The sequence below is a fragment of the Palaemon carinicauda genome, chromosome 34 (assembly GCF_036898095.1).
Source record: "Palaemon carinicauda isolate YSFRI2023 chromosome 34, ASM3689809v2, whole genome shotgun sequence".
Taxonomy (NCBI): domain Eukaryota; kingdom Metazoa; phylum Arthropoda; class Malacostraca; order Decapoda; family Palaemonidae; genus Palaemon; species Palaemon carinicauda.
In genome coordinates this window covers 9,257,909-9,264,565 of record NC_090758.1, presented here as the reverse complement: position 1 = coordinate 9,264,565, position 6,657 = coordinate 9,257,909, and the positions used below count along the sequence as shown (strand labels likewise).

General features: G+C 37.0%; 1 long non-coding RNA gene across 1 annotated transcript; it reads right to left on the bottom strand.

The window, feature by feature from the left end:
* Nucleotides 1-1,371: 1,371 nt before the first annotated feature.
* On the bottom strand, nucleotides 1,372-4,857 carry LOC137626564 (uncharacterized). Its single transcript, XR_011041053.1, has 2 exons — nucleotides 4,753-4,857; nucleotides 1,372-1,692 (listed from the first exon to the last, which is right to left on the bottom strand). It is a non-coding gene; the product is annotated as an uncharacterized lncRNA (long non-coding RNA).
* Nucleotides 4,858-6,657: the final 1,800 nt, after the last annotated feature.

Sequence of the window (6,657 nt, the reverse complement as noted above, 5' to 3'; positions counted from 1 at the left end):
ATAAGGAATGCAATATGACTTTTGAGACATTAGCCAAAATCATCATTTAATAATGCTTTTACTTTTCTTGTATGTCTCTAATACCAATATTTAAACATGCTCTGATTGCTAGAATATAAGCTATTCTCCCCCCACCTCCCACCCAAGGGAGAAAAGTGACTGAACAGTACTGGCAAGTTGTGGGTAATTAAAGAGACAATTTTTTGTCCAATAGCTACTATCTGGTATGCTTTATACCTTTTGAAAAAAACATTGGCAAGTTATATTGTAGAATCAACGTTCTGTAGATAAAAATTCAATAGCAGTTGCTAATAACGAGAGAGAGAGAGAGAGAGAGAGAGAGAGAGAGAGAGAGAGAGAGAGAGAGAGAGAGAGAGAGAGAGAGAGAGAGAGAGAGAGAGAGAATGATATACAAAGGTGATATGATATTCATAGAGTTAAATAATTAATTGTAGGTTATATTCACAAGAGTTATTCTAAAATCCGATTGTAGTACAACTCAGAATTAATTTCTAAAAGGATGTTTAATATCAATTTCCTTTTAGTCATGCATTTAGATAACTTGTTTACAGTTCTTTACACAATTCTAAAAATGATGCAATCTAGATGTATGTTCAGAGGTGCAGAGGAAATTGACATTGATTTAACAGATAGTTGATGTAAATTGAAAACATGAAAAGTAAATTTTTGAAGATTATGAGATAATAAAATACATGACAAGACTGAGTAAAAGTTAATAGCATTAATAATCAACTTAATGACCTACAGAAATAAACACACTTTGATAAACTTGAAATAATCTGGCAATACAATTGTTATAAAAATCTATATTTATTTATTGTAACTTAATCTATTTAATTATATCTTCAGCTAGAATTGCTTTAAACACAAAGAATATTTAAAAAATGAAATAAACTTGAAATGCTCTGGTGATATAATTGTTGTAAAAATCTACATCTCTTATTTACTGTAACTTAATTTGTTTTATTATATCTTGTTAGAATTGTTTTAATCCTATGGAATATTCCAATAATCAAATACAAAGGATCCAGAAATAAAGACACTTTAATAAACTTTAAATAATCTGGTAATATCGTTGTTGTCAAAATTTATATTACTTATCTACGGTAACTTAATTTGTTAGTGATTGCTGTTAAATCTTTGCGATATAAAATGGAGTGACCTTTGTAACACATGACCCCCCTAAATTAAACCTTTGGGATATAAATGGAGTGACCTTTATAACACCATACCCCCTAAATTAACCCTTGAGGATATAAATGGAGTAACCTTTGCAACAAACCACCCCTAAATTAAACCTTTGGGATTATAAATGGAGTGGCCTTTGTATCACGTTCCCCTAAAATCTCAATAACTATGGTCAATTGAACATTTCAACATAAATGTAGTAATATATTGATAATTCCTCATAAGGGTATTTCAATACTCCAGAACAGTTTGATGATAAAAGTAGCCACTTCAGTAGAAACGACTAAGTGCTCCTTTTCAAATTAGAAATGAATCAAATTAGTTGATTTTTCTTCCTCAAAAATTTCCTGGATATTTCTCTGCTAATCTTCATCTTGATGTCATTAGGAAGGGTCTCCCTATACTTAGGGTACATTTGCTGATTCATTTCCGGTTTTGAGGAGGAGGCTTTGATTAATTTCCTTTTCCTTTGATGATTGCGGTCTGGAAAACTAATAAGATATATTAATTGTACAGATAATTAAGTCTCTTTCAAATATTTTACAGTACACTTCAATATCATGAATATAGTTAATAACAAGCAATGGGTTAGGTTAAGCCATCTATCCTGGAACCATCCAAATTAATAAAAATATCATCATACGATCATTTCTCAGTCTTTTATTTTATTCATCTTAGTGATTTTGAAGTATTTCTTCCACAAAATTATTCGTATATAAACCCATTATTAATACAAAGGATTTAATAAAGTATTTATTGTTGCCTGAGTATGCAACTAAACTAAATAAATAATGAATTACAAAGGGGAGCTTTTAGTTATTATATCAAAATTAAACTATATATATATATATTTTTTTAAGTTAAAATATCAAATGGAAAATGCATTGCCTTAGAAAAAAATCTATGCACCTACAGATTTCTTCTTATTGAAAAGTGTTTACATGATTGTTAATGGGTCATGGATACTGCAACTTAGCACAGTTTTATCGCCACAAAATCTGAATTTCTCTTTGATTTGGAGATTATACCAAACTAAGTAAAATAAGTGGCCTTGGGAAAACATTTTGTAACAAACTAAAGTTTTTTCTTACTGGAGTGTACATGATTGTTAACAGGTCATGGAAACCACAACTTATGACAGTAGTTTCTCCTCAAATTCTGCATTCCTTTTGACTTGGAGATTGTAACAAACCAAAGAAAAGGAAAAGCTCCAACAGTGATGGTGAAAAATATCAGCACCAAAACATATTTTTTAACCAATTAACCAAAGACTCAGTCAAGCAGGTAGGAGATTCATCCTCTCCTACCTATTGTTACTTTTGTGGCTACCTTGTTAATGATCCATTTGCCATTTTAGCCCGAGCATAAATCATATGTTAAATACAGGACAAAAGGTATATGTTGTTGTTGTTGTTATTATTTCTTAAGCTATAACCCTAGTTGAAAAAGCAGGATGCTATAAGCCCAAGGGCTGCAACTGGGAAAATAGCTTAGTGAGGAAAGGAAATAAGGAAACTACAAGAGGAATAATTAACAATTAAAATATTTGAAGAACAGTAACAACATTAAAATAAATCTTTCAGTTAAAAACTATAAAAACTTGTAAACAAAACAAGAGGAAGAGAAATAAGATAGAAACTGTGCCCGAGTGTACCCTCAAGCAAGAGAACTCTAACCCAAGACAGTAAAAGACCATGGTACAGAGGCATGACACTATCCAAGACCAGAGAAAAATGATTTGATTATGGAGTGTCCTCCTCGAAAAGCAGCGTATGTTAGAGTTGGACCATGTAATGTTCATCCAAATATATTTAGGTGATTATCATGAGTATCGTATGTCCACAATGCAAAATCCATTATTTACTATATTAATTAAAAGACAATACATCAAGTGAAACTCCCCTGTGTAAATGACAGGTATCTTCCTCTTTTATATTACCAGCCAATCAAATAACTTTATTTCCTATTTTTTCCTAAGTAATATTAGTCTCAGAAGGGATTTTCTATTTCAAAACCGGTTAACTCACTACGTAAATCTTTTGAGAAAGTGTAAATAAATGAATTGACTAAAAAAAATATTCAGATTATCTATTTTTGCATGCATTTCAATGATTTACCCCAGAAGTTGAATATATTGTATGCAATGCTTTTCAAATATGTTGGGCTATATAGTCTGTTTATATTAAAAGATATACTTTACTAAAAGACACACTAAATTTTCTACACACATGTTAACCATATATTAATTAAACAGGTTACCATTTGTGTCCAACATTACCAGCCACTATTGTTGATTCAAACTAATATTTATGTTTCAAAACCACTTAAAAGACCCGGCTATCACATATTCCCTGTGGGAAACATTGTTTTACCGATGGGGATACCATAAAATGTGTATTACACCATTTATGAATGACACAAGTATAAATCAGGCCAAAAGCAGGTGGGAAAATACATCGCTCAAGTGTATATCGGGAAATTAAGAGAGAATGAGGGATTCATCACATTTAAACCACACCCACATAGCGTAGATCAAGGTGCTGGGTGGTCGTCCTCATTGACTTGAGTCTTTACCCACTGAATGTACCTTATTTCTTAATCAATGATTCTAGTAAACCTTAAATTGAGCTTCTTATTTACATCACACTAAATAAATACCAGTATAAATGGATTATACTTCCCCTAAAGCACTTACTACACACCTGGAAAGCAGTGAGTAAATGAAGAGGCCTTATATATTTTCACCACAAACACTTTCTATTAACACATCAGCCATCAAATTATCCCAGAGGCTCTAAAAATGGCAAGACTTTGGTGTTTTCATTTAGTTCAAAAAGGTCAAAAAAGTAAATATGTCGGATATTAAAAAAGCCTAAACGCAAATGACAATAGCATAGACACAATTATTCACCAATGATTTCTAAAGCAGCAAAAAGATTAGGACAATCATTATTTAGTTGAGCATCATGTGATAAGAAACGTAAATAGATGATACTTGAATTTTCAGCCATATATATGAATCTACCCCCTTCTTTTTCACCTGTTCATTACTTGTCATAACCTCAATACAAATTCCAGGGAACCAGGGCTTCAGGAGGGGAAAAAAAGGAGCAATTTGCAGCAAGAGCAATTGTCAGAAATACATCACAAATGTAAGATAACCAGTTGGGAAAATATGATTCACGTGTGTAGTGAAACTTAAGTATCCAAATTACCTATGATTCATATAACAACCCTAAAAGGATATTGGCACTGCCAAGGCTCTCTTTGCTACCCGAATAAACATCTCATTGCATCTCTCTTCTCGCAAGCAGTATATGGATGTGCTGAGCATGCCATCTGATTGAGTTACTATTAAAGTATTATAATTATCTATAATTTATATCACATCCGTCAAATGGTCTCTGCCCTAATATGGCTCGTGTCACTAGCAGATAAATTTTATCTCACTGGTCCTCTGTTGTGCATAGATGTACTGTGCAAGCCAACTGTGGAAGTCATTATTCAAGTATCATAGGTGGGCATATTTACAGTAATCCTTACCTTAAGGTTGGGAGGTCGAAGGTAGAGGGTCCTCTGTAGATGGTAGGAGCACAGGGACTATTTGGTAACTTGAAGTAGGAAATGTGAATGTTCGGACATCTTGTGGTGGTGAATAAAATTGCATTAGTATAATAGGTTACGAAAATGAAACAAAGTTTAAAAATGACAAATTCGAAGATAATTTGTATTTTTCCTAACCATACAAACCTTAGCTATTTACATTGGGTTTACCTTTTAGCGCAGCTGAAATGACGAGCCAATAGTTTTAACGAGGGTTAATTACCCCCGGGCTAATTAGCGGGGAGGTATGGGAAGGGTAGCTTGCTACCTCTCCCCCCCCCCCACATACCGGTGACTTGCTTCACTTCACTTAGAGGTAGGACTTGACTTGGGGGTCAGGGATGGCGGGCACATATGTGTAAATAGCTAAGGTTTGTATGGTTAGGAAAAATACAAATTATCTTTGAATTTGTCATTTGTTCCGTAACCGAAATACAAACCACGCTATTTACATTGGGTGACTTACCCGTTAGGAAGGGTGGAAAGTACCCAGCCTTACTAACTTTGGCTTGCCTGGGGGCTCGATCCCTCAGTGAGCAGCACTAGAGAAAGGGAGCCCCTGTATCGCTAGGAACGAGTGGCCTACATAAGCAGTGTGTGTGGAGGAGAGTGTGACTCGTCCTATGAAGTTGACCTTGAGACCTTCAGATAGGAATTCTAGGATAGGACGTTCCCAATACCACCTCGTCAGGGTATGGGAGACGCAACAGTATTAAGCTTAATACTAGGAGCACAAAGAAGCATGGGTTACCTGCAGAGGTCGAGGTCAGCTATGCGAGGACCAGGATGCTGCTTCCTCAAGAGAGGGGAAAATGAAGAAAGAGGTAAGGGTCAGACATACTCTTTCATTCACGCAGACTAAGACCGGGTAACAACGCCCTCAACCTACTGCTACTTGTCCAAAAAGGAGCCTGAGGTTAGACCAGCTGTTGTGCAGCCACCACAGGGCCGATAGAAAACGTATCGAGGCTCCTGTGGGTCACGTCTTGCAGGTAGTGGGCTGTGAAGGTCGTTTGATGCTTCCAGACCCCAGCTTGAAGTACCTGCGTCACAGAGAAGTTTCTCTTGAAGGCCAGGGATGTAGCAATACCCCTGATATCGTGGGCCCGAGGGCGACGTGACGGAGGAGGGTCAGGATTCGAAGCATAGTGGATAACCCTTCGAATCCAAGCTGAGATGGTGTTCCTGGTGACCCTCCTCTTGGTCCTGCCTGTGCTCACAAACAAAGCTCGCACTTGAGGACGGACTGCAGCTGTTCTCTTCAAGTAGTGCCTCAGACATCTCACTGGACATAGTAGCAGCTGGTCTGGGTCGCTTGTTACAGAACGGAGACTCGCGATCCTGAAAGAGTCGAAGCGAGGATCCGGCACTCCAGGATTCTGAGTCTTGGCAACAAACTCAGGGACGAACCTGAACGTTACCTCCCCCCATCCCCTTGAATGGGCGATGTCGTACGAGAGACCATGAAGTTCACTAACCCGCTTGGCCGAAGCCAAAGCGAGTAGGAAAGCCGTCTTCCAAGACAGATGGCGATCGGAGGCCTGGCGTAATGGCTCGAAGGGAGGTCTCTTAAGAGACCTAAGGACTCTAACCGCGTTCCAAGGAGGAGGTCTCACTTCCGACTGGGGGCAGGTAAAGAGAGTTCTAGCGATGAAGAAATATCCACGCCCTTCAGTCTGAAGGCCAAGCTTAAGGCTGAGCGATAGCCGTTCACTGCCGAGACAGAAAGGCGCATTTCTTAACGCAGATAATCGAGGAAGTCCAGGAAGTCCGCTATTGCTAGAATAGTGGTATTGAGTGGTTAGATACCCCTTCCACGACACCAACCACAAAAGACTCTCCACT